Here is an 11,154-nt window from a genome sequence, read left to right as displayed (position 1 = left end):
AACGAGCACGGTAACTAGTTATTATGCCAAAACCAGGAACGCGTTACTCGTTACTGGGATTTAGATAGGCTCGTTATTCGTTACTTCGTGTGGTGGCTATCGCGGAGCTTCCACAGATTCAATAACATTAGCAAGTGGTGGAAGCCAGCAGGTGGATGAAGGAAAAGGGAGGCAAGAGGAGAGACCCGAGCAGCCGCTGGTCCGAGTATCAGGTGAACTGAACTTCAGGTAAGAAGTTATGACCTGCAGTGTATCTGAGTCACATATAAATCAAGTTTAGGTGGAGTTTATTTTCGTTATGCTGACTTTTTCGTACTGCGTGCTAGCTAGCATGACGGAGTTTCTATACAGCTGGGTGGTGCTATGTTACTGATGTTGAACTTTATTTTGTTCATACGGTTAATTATTAGAGTTGCCAACCGTCCCGTAAAAAACAGAATCATCTCGTATTCAGAGAAAATATTACGCGTTTCTTATTGAGGTGAAAAACACAGAGCACCTGTATAAAAAAGCCCAAAGCCGACTGTACTTCCTCAGGAGGCTGAGGTCTTTTAACATCTGCAGGAAGCTCCTGAGGATGTTTTACCAGTCGGTGGTTGCTGGAGTACTTTTCTATGCTGTGGTGTGCTGGGGGAGCAGCACAGCAAAGAAGGACTCATCCAGGCTGGAGAAACTGATCAGGAAGGCTAGCTCTGTGGTCGGCATGAAGCTGGACACTCTGGTGACAGTGGCAGAGAAAAGGACATTAAAGAAACTGATGGACATTATGAACAATGCTGGGCATCCTCTGCACACGGCCATAAACAATCAGAAGAGTCTGTTCAGTGACAGGTTGCTTCTCCCCAAGACAAGAACTAACAGACTTAAAAACTCCTTTGTCCCACACGCCATCAGACTGTTTAACTCCTCTCTGGAGGGGAGAGGGAGGGGAAACAGGAGGACAAAGGAGGGGGGAACAACTAAGCTGTAGTGCCTCTTCACCTCACTGTACAATACCTTGTGCAATACTTTTTGTAAATAGTCAACAGTGCAATAGACTCAATACTTGAAATGTGCAATTCACTTGTATTTTTATTTTTTATTCCTATTTATTCTATTTATCCCCTTTGTATATTTTATTTATATTTGTCTCTGTATTTATATATGTGTGTGTGTGTGTGTGTGTGTGTGTGTATATATATATATATATATATATATATATATATATATATATATATATATATATATAACAATTCTGTAACTGTAACTTCGGTCGTTGCTGTGCTTTTTGGAAGTCGAATTTCCCAGAGGAACCCACCCGAGGGATTAATAAAGTTCTATCTTATCTTATCTTATCTTATCTTAAAAGGAACATTTTGTCCCGGACTTCAGCTACAATGAAAAAGGCACAAAGCTGGATTTATTCTGTGTTTGCTGCACAGCTGCCTCTTCTTCTCTCATTCTCCCCCCTCCCTCTCCTGTTTCTACTTCAATCATGAAAACTGATCAATGATCAGCTGATCGGCTCTCTTGTTTGTTTATCGCCCACTTTGCGCCAGAAAGAGGAAACCAGCGGATGTCGCGCTAAACAACAGCAGTACGTTTAAGCTTGATCAGCTGTTGTTAGAATTTATTTAATATTACTTTCTACTATCAGCTGATGTTTGCTGGAGCCACAGCTGTAAAGCTGCTGGTCATGATGTCGGTTTGGATATGTGGTGAGAGGGAAACATGAAGATGAAACCAGGAGATGTCCTTACTGAATCATCAGAGCTGAACAGGTGATGGAGAAACAGGTTTACCTTTAGGTGACATGAATGAGTTGAAGGGAAGTTATGAACTGTTTCTGAGAGACAAATAACCCCAGGATCCTTTTTTTACTTAGCTGACAGCTGGTAACTGTGCAGGGGCGGGTCTAGCAAAGTGTTGCCAGGGGGGTCAGGTAGGGCATTAAAAGGGAGAGGGGGGCACAAAGAAATACTTTTCTTTCTTATTCTCATTTAAAATGTCTCGCTTTTAAAAAAATAATTATCTGAATCTTGCAACAAACGATTGATAGATTGATGCATATATACCATCAGAACAGTGTACATCACTGTCACAACAGTGTTTGTTTTCATTCAAAGGCTTTATGATTTTTCCTATAATGGTGGACAAAGTCAAATTCCCCGGGACGATTTTTTTCTTTTGTCCCAGTCCAGCCCTGTAAGCAGCTCATCTGCAGTCTGGTGTTACCTACATCTTCCTATTCAGAAGGCAGAATTTCCGAGTTCTGAGTACAATCGAAAGCACCACGACTGCAGTTTTTGTGTTGGATGTAAAAAGCAGGCTAGAATCATGCGGCGGTCAACGACGGTCCAGGCGTGGGATTTCTCTCGTGGAAATGTGCACATTATTTTTTTCCTTTCTATTGGTAGGTGGCACAGTGCACTTGTGGCAAGTAAGCAAGCTAGAAGACTGGTAGTCTGGCTGGGTATCCAGTTATGGAAGCAACACATTAACAAGAGAATTCTGAGTAAAACCAAAGTTACTTTCCCTAGTAATTAGTTACTTTGAAAGTAACGAGTAACTTGAAGTAACTAAGTTACTTTTGTTAGAAGTAACTAGTAATGTAACTAAGTTACTAATTTCAAGTAACTTACCCAACACTGGTACTCAGAGATGCTCTTCTGCCGATCTTGGTTGTAATTAGAGGTTATTTGACTCGCTGTTGCCGTCCTATCAACTTGAGGCAGGTTGTCCATTTTCCTCTGACCTCTGAGCTCAACAAAACACTTTCTCGCTGCTCACGGAATATTTTCTGTTTTTACAACAATCCTCTGTAAACTCTAGTGATGCATGTGTGGGAAACTCCCAGCAGATCAGCAGTTTCTGAAACACCAAGACCAGCCCCTCATGTTCAAAGTCCCTTAAATCATCTGATGCTCAGTTTTTAACTTCATTGATGTCTTTATTGCATCTCCATGTCTAAATGACTGAGTTGCTGCCATGTGATTGGCTGATAGTGACTTTATAAATCCCTCGGGTGGGTTCCTCTGGGAAATTCTGTATGTAATGTGTATCTGTATGTAATACCTGATGACAAATGAATGACAGCTTACACAATAAACAGATACGAGTGTGATGATGGAAGTAGAAACACAGCTGAGACAAATGAACAAAACGCCACAGGGGAAGTAAAACTAAACACACTGCACAAGAAGCACAAGACTGTCAATATAAAACTGGAACATGGTGAAACACGGACTGTGACAACAGGAGCTTGACACAGGGGTTGAGAAAAGGCAGACACAAGAGGGAGTGAGGACACGAGAGAGAAACGGAGAGAGACATATGTTGTGGAATTTTTATAAATAGTCTGCAACACAGAGAGAGCTGTGGTCAAGCTATTTATTACTGTGCGCAGGAAAAGGGATACACACATCAAAACAACACAGGTCTAAGTTATTAGCACTCTGACCTGGGGCATCGCAGCACACCTTTTATAACATCGCACAAACTCTGTGTATCTTTCAGTTACAACAGTCTTTTGTCCAACCCCCGCTGTTGCTGAACAGACTCCCACTATCTTTTCCCAGGGCAGCACCTGGCACTGGCTCTGAGCTTCATCCTTCTGAGCAAAGCGGTTAGCAGATAACAAAGTGAAACATTGTTAGGCCTAGCTAAGCTGTTTTTTATTTCACAAGGTCATACTGACACATACACATACCTTATCTAAGCATGAAAAGGTTACACAAAAAACATACAGTGAAATTCTAACCACATAAATCTAAATGTGAGGGCTAAGTCGAATTTCCCATCACACGTGACGGGCTGGGAAAACATGGAATGAAACCCAAGGAGGACAGAAAATGGAGACAAGACACAAAGACGCAACTGGGATAAACAAAGGAGAGGGAGACTTTAACACAGGGGGAATGACAGGCTGACACACTGAAGACCCAACACTATACTATACTCAAAATACTGAGTCAGTTGACCCTGAACCATGCCAGTTTCATCTTCATTGTGTACAGCACTGGATACTGTGGCTCCTCTGAAGGAGAACGCCTTAAATCATAGGAATTTCACTCCCTGGTATAACTCACGAACCTTAAAGCAGATAATTCATAAGCTGAAGATGTCTCAGTACTGCAGAAGATCTTCATTTAGCCTGGAAAAAGAGAATGTTGCTCTATAAAAAAGCCCTCTGTAAAGCTAGAACATCCTACTATTCATCAGAGATCGAAGGGCACTGATGACTGGACAGAAGCAGTGATATCAGCACATGGCTCACATCATACTTTAAAGATGAAATATTCCAAAAATATATATTTGCCCACTGCTTGTGTGAAAGAGGCAGGAACTTGTAGAGAAATCTGCTGTTAAACCAGACCACATGAGCACATCTGTACATGACAGGCTGTATTCACACTCATATTCCTGTGTATCATGTGTCACTGCATGTTGCTTATTATGACACACTTCGGTGGTTAGAGTCGTATTTTCGTCTCTGCTATACCTAGTGCCTCCTAACTACATTCAGACATTCATACTCCAATGACCAACTTACCCAGGGATACTTTTTGTTTGCTGCCTGTCCCGTTTGACTCTTTTGCATCAGAATTATTGTCTAAAGGCAAAGAAAGATGCCCAACGGATTTACTTTACCAAATTGACCATCCCAGCCTTGCTGTAATGGTCCATTTGATTCACCTTTTATTGTTTATTTTATTTATTTTTATTTTCACTTGCTAGATATTGGACAGACTTGAATCAGGAAAAGAAAAGGGAGAAAGGAAGAGGGGGAAAAACAGCGGAGAAGCGACAAAAAAAATACATATATCGATCACCTGGATCACCTGTTGAGAAAGAAAAAAGAAAACAAGCAGAAGAAAACGAGAGTAATAGAATAAACAACATCACAATGATATATGGGAATATGACAGTAAATACTAAATATTAAACATTATTGTGCAGCACATAAGATCAACAGCACACAGTGTGCTTTGAGGTAGGAGCCAAAAAGGGTGTAGTTTGTGGGTGTGATCACCCGTGTGTACACCTGTGAGCATGGACGCGCTTGTTTTTAAAAGGTTGCTTCATGTAATGATCTGCTAGAGGGTGTGGGGGGGGCCACAGCCCCGTCCTCCAGGGCATGAAGCAGGGATGGAGGAGGCAAGGCAAGTTTATTTGTATAGCACAATTCAACAACAAGGTGATTCAAAGTGCTTTACAGAGACATTAGAAACAAAAACAAATAAAAATCATGATTTAAAATAGATTAAAACAAGCAAACAAACAAAACAGTATATAAAATCAAAAATCAAAACAGGTAAAATCAGTAGTTAAAATGTAAGTTTTGAAATTTAAGCTTAAGTGCAGTTTTGGTGCTTTATTTAAATGCAGCTGAGAACAGGTGAGTCTTCAACCTGCATTTAAATAAACTGAGTGTTTCAGCTGATCTGAGGCTTTCTGGGAGTTTGTTCCAGATATAAGGAGCATAAAAGCTGAATGCAGCTTCTCCGTGTCTGACTCTGGGAACTGATAAAAGACCGGATCCAGATGACCTGAGGGATCTGGAAGGAGATCAAGACTCCAGACATCCAGAGGCCCCCAGAACACAAGAGACCAAGGAAGACCAACAGAGGGGCAGCTGCACCACTGTCCCAGAAAGAGCTGAGGAGAGTCCCAGATGAGGGCTCACTCAGCAGCCGCGGAGCAGAAGCCAGGGGGGGTTGCAGTGACGCGCTCCACCGGCAGCCAGCTGCGCCAGAGTGACCGAGAGGCCGAGGGCACCCCACCCCCGAAGGGGCCCGAGCGAGCCCCAGACTCCAGGCCCCGATAAGCAGCCACCAAGGAATGAGCCGGTGTGTACCTGGGCGCCCACCACCGGACATAAAGAACCACTAACGCACCGATGTCTGAGGGAGTCCGCCACCGGCAGGGGAAGTGGTGGGGGGAAGATAGGCCTCCAAACCTTGGAGGGCCTGAGATGTCCCCAGAGAGGTGGCGTCTGATACCCAACCTGACATATAGACACAGACATACAGGCACACACAGACACAAACATCCATTCCCACCCTCATGCTCTCATATGCACTTACTCCACACTCAACCAACGTGGAGACAGACATAAAGAGACGCTGTACACACGATCACACTCCCCAAGCGTACTCTACCAACCAGGTCTAGGTACCCTTGCCCCTGGAGGGGGGAACTGCACCCAGACCCAGGTGGTGTTACCCTTTTCCCTGCGGTGGGGAGAGGCAGACCGCCCCGACTCCACAGCAGCAGGGAGGCCCCACACTCCAGACCGCAGTTGGATGGCCAACTCCTCCTCCTAGCCCCCCCGCTCCAGCAGGTCGCAGAGAACGGGGGTGAGAGAAGACTCCAAACCTCCCTCCACCCGCTCATTGTAGTGTTGATGCATGTGTGTTCTAAGGTGCATTTAAAACCCAGGAGGGCATGGAGCTACCTGCCAGAGAGCAGCAGGTAAGCACATAGTCCCTCCTGCTAGCCCTCAATGTCTACGTGTATTTAAAACTGAGAGGTGGGCAACGACGCCAGGGGTGAGGTGTACACCCTGATGGTCTTTTGGAGTCCGTGTTGCGTGCCCACCCCCAAGATCCTATATGTATGTTTAATGAGGGTGTGAGTAATGTGAATGTCTAAGTTGTGAGATAAAATTGAGGCAGAGGCAGCCAGAAGGGGACCGGGGGGGAGGGGGGGGGGTAGCCTCCTCTGCACCCTGCTGACATACCCCTACTCCAAGGCCCTGCATGTGTGGGTGATTGTAGTGGAGCGGGAGGAGGGAGGCAGCTGGAGATGGGGAGGGAAGGAAGGGAGAGGCAAGTGACCCCTCCCTGGGGCCAGCTCCCCCGCTGACCCCAGTAGGCACCCCCATACTCTGCCACCCACCAGGGAAAGGGGGCCCAGGCCCATCCGGACCGGGGCCCAGAACAGCAGCGCCGCCTGGCCCCACAGAGCCCGGGACAGTCCACCCAACCCCACCACAAGAGCTTCTGGCTGTGGCTTAATTAAACCAACAAAGAGCCCCAGAAAACTCATGATGAACAATATTTTTGTTTTTTAAGCAAAAATTCCTTCATCACATCTTCTTCAATTTTAATATTTTATGTTTAATCACATTTAATGGTAATAAACAGCATTTCTGCTGTAAGCAGAGAGAGCAACAGCACAGTGGATCAAAGCTGCAGATGATGATCACACACACCTCAAAGCTTTGAAGACCCACCTGAAGACTAACTGTGCTGACTGTTCTCCACGGTCACCAGACCTCAGACCCACTGAACATTTAAACTCTGAACTTATCCACCTTTTTAGCTCATGATTTAAACCTTTGACCACACATTTTAATCTAAAAATCAAGTCTTACTGTCCATTTACAGTTTGTTTTTTATGGTTATCGATCAGCCTTAATAAACACCTAGATTTAGATTTGTCTCCATGTCTCAGCATTTGGACCACTGCTTAACATGATCTGCGTCCCACAGCAGTGAAAGGTTAAGGGCCAGCCATAAGGGGTTCAGCATCCAGGGTAATGGTGACACTGAGACGGTCGATGGCGATGACAGAGACCGTGAAGGAGGCGTGAGCGGTGGGACGTGCAGGACAGCAGGGAAAGAAACGATAAAGAAGGAGAGCAAGAAGCCAACAACACATGAACTGAGGCAACAGTGTCCCTATAGTAATCTTAACATTGCATTTGGGAATATTTCATGGTGCGTGGTACTTTCTGGGATGTTAGGTGACTGTGAGTGACAGAGAAAGGAGACCAAACAGAAAGGATGAGACCACACCAGTGAGTTACCAGTGATGGACATAAAGTGCTGATAGTGGCTGTAGGAGGGAAGAACAGGTCGCTGATGGAGAGCAGCAACATTAAAGAGTATAAAACAAACTCCATACGGACATGAGAAGTCATAAACGACACACCTGTAACTGCTTCAGAGATGCTATATCTGTATTATCCACGTAGCTCTAGTGCATCACAGCCACAGTCCTTCAACAATGTCACAGATATAGAGGTTGGAGAATATAGTGTAGATGCCTGTGAAGTATCATGAAGTCATTATAACCCAGGATATAGTGCAAGGATGTGCTCTGATGTCAGTACATTTCCTCCTTTATAGTTTTAAGATGAAATATTCAAATTCAAAACAAATATATGGTTCACTATTTCATTGACCTGCATGTGGAGAAATCTGTTGTTAAATCAGAACATATATCTGTACAGGACAGGCTGCGTTCAGACTCATATTACTGTGTATCATGTGTCACTGCATGAATATTTATTTATATGTTTATGTTTCTAACACATTTATGTTCATTCGCACATGAACATATTTATTTTATGTATTTTTTGTCTTTTAACTTCCACTTGTTTACACTGTAAAAACTAAATTCCAAATAGATGGTTTGTATGCAGCATCTTTTCTGCTCTACCTGAGCACACAACAGTGAATACTAAAATTATTTTTGGCTGTGTTACCACCAGTTGTTTTGCTGGTAACTCTAAGACTCCACTGACTGAAACTGGATGAGCAGACAAGATGGTGATGATCCAGAGCAGCTGGTTTCAAGAGATAAAGCCTGATCACATACTCTATGAAAACAAGGTGAGTTTAATATCACGAGTGATTTCGTTTTTCAAGGTATGGATCATATTTTAATAATGAACTGCTTATATTTCATCTGAAAGCAGTTAACTTCTTGTTAAATTCATTGATGCATAGGTAGTGTTTTTTGGGCACTTTTGAGATGAAATTATTTGCAGTGTCACAATAATGCTATGCTTTTTATTAAGGTTCAAGGGTTCTTCATTTGTCACATGCATAGTTATACAAGTATAACACACAGTGAAATGTAGCCTGACACGCTCCTCGACATGTGCAAAAATGGGGGGGTAGAGGAAGAACATTATATATATATATTTATATATAGTATATATTAATAAGTGTTATAAAGTCATATAGTGTAGTATTAAGTGGACACAGCCCTGAAAAATAAAGGCATGAGACCATGTGTCCTTGGGGAGTAGAAAGCTGCAGACTCTCGCTCATGTTTGCCTGGGAAAATGTAGATAAGAGGGACCATCTCTAGTGGAAAGTTACTGAGACACTGTTGTTTAGACTAGAATGAGAGCTTCTGTAATGAGACTGTCAGGGGCACATCGCCATTTTGAGATCCGCGACAGCGTGTCATGCAGGACGCACCTCCCTTCTAGAAGTAATGTGAAAGAGAATAAAAGTGTGAAATGGTCTACTGAGCAGTGTTTTGTCTTCCATTGGATGCCTCTGAGGAATCCAAAGAACTTGGTGAAGTGTTGGTACTTAACAGCACACACATAACTCTACATGTATTATAGGAAAATTATTAATGATAATGCACAGTAGATCTGACCAAAGTCTACCTCTGTCCTTTCTTGCTGGTTTTCAGTGGTAGAAACAGTGTACACATCTATTAAAGTCATTTTTCACATTGGTTTGCTCAACATTAAACATTGTAGTTTTATTCGGGTTATTTTTAGCTTTGAAAACAACCAAAGAAAACTTTTAAATTTCTCCTATCCTGTCTTGTCTGCTGGGATTTAGGAACTGTGTTCACAGGCCAAGGTTTTTGCTTGGAAAGTGACCGTGCTCTCATTTTCAAAGACTTCAGTATTATTAGGGCCATTATGGCCACATCCAAATCTTGGCAAATAATACAGAAAACAACAAAACAAAACAACAAAAAACCCTACTAAAACAACCAAGTGTCCAATAAAATGCCAGCTTTATGTAAGCTGCGTCAGACTCATTGACTATCTTTCCTCTAAACTTTCAGCTTTGTGGAGCTGCTGTCACACTGTGCCTGGGATTTCTGAGATGACCCTAATCTGAAAAGCACAGAGTCGCTGCTTTCAGAAACCATTGAAATTTTTTCAGGTGTTACAGACGTTTAAAGACAGTTGGATTATTCCTGTCTAAAGCCAGCGACTGGTTAGGATTTAGAGGCTTAAGCATTCCCATCCCTGAGATTTATTAACAACCTGTACAGTGCCCTGAATCATGGAGAACCATGCCTGAACTTATTTGCTTTTTTCCCTATTCAACAGCTTGATTTTCCTAATGGTTTGCATGCTGGTGAAGCAGAATCATCTTTGTGTAACCTTGCTTATGTTTCTTTAAGCATTGAGGCACGTCATTTACAGAATTCCTGGTTTTAAAGAAACAGGTATGGTCACATGGCCAAAAATACCACTATATTAATAAGTTTTGGTAGTGAACTACAAAGCTACATGTTGTTGTTTTTTGACTCTCTGTCTGACTTTCATCTTCTCCTGTGACACTATGCCTTGGATTTCTGAAATAACCCAAATCTTACTGAAAAGCACAGAGTTGCTGCTTTCAGTTTTTCAGGTTTTACAGATGTTGTTTCCTGTCTAAAGCCAGCGACTGGTTAGGATTTAGAGGCCTAAGCATTCCCATCCCTTAGGTTCACTAACAAACTGAATCATGGAGACACAGACTCCATAATCCTTTTTTTTTTCTTTTTGCCTGTCCCGTTTGGCTCTTTTGCATCAGAATTATTGTCTAAAGGCAAAGAAAGATGCCCAACGGATTTACTTTACCAAATTGACCATCCCAGCCTTGCCGTAATGGTCCATTTGATTCACCTTTTATTGTTTATTTTATTTTCACTTGCTGAATACGGGACAGACTTGACTGGGGGAAAGAAGGGGAGAAAGAAAGAGAAACAGCTGAGAAGAGAGACGGGGGAGAAGGGCAAAAAACAAAAACCAACAGAATGGGCAGAAAAGAAAAAAAAAAATGCATCTATCGATCACCTGGATCACCTGTTGAGAAAGAAAAAAGAAAACAAGCAGAAGAGAACAAGAGTAATAGAATAAACAACATCACAATGATATATGGGAATATGACAGTAAATACTAAATATTAAACATTATTGTGCAGCACATAAGATCAACAGCACACAGTGTGCTTTGAGGTAGGAGCCAAAAGGGGTGTAGTTTGTGGGTGTGATCACCCGTGTGTACACCTGTGAGCATGGACGCGCTTGTTTTTTTAAAAGGTTCCTTCATGTAATGATCTGCTAGAGGGTGTGGGGGGGCCACAGCCCCGTCCTCCAGGGCATGAAGCAGGTATGGAGGAGATCAAAACTCCAGACATC

This window comes from Aulonocara stuartgranti (genome assembly GCF_965226115.1).
Source record: "Aulonocara stuartgranti genome assembly, chromosome: 3".
In the NCBI taxonomy this organism is placed as follows: domain Eukaryota; kingdom Metazoa; phylum Chordata; class Actinopteri; order Cichliformes; family Cichlidae; genus Aulonocara; species Aulonocara stuartgranti.
Note: the sequence above shows the minus strand (reverse complement) of the source record.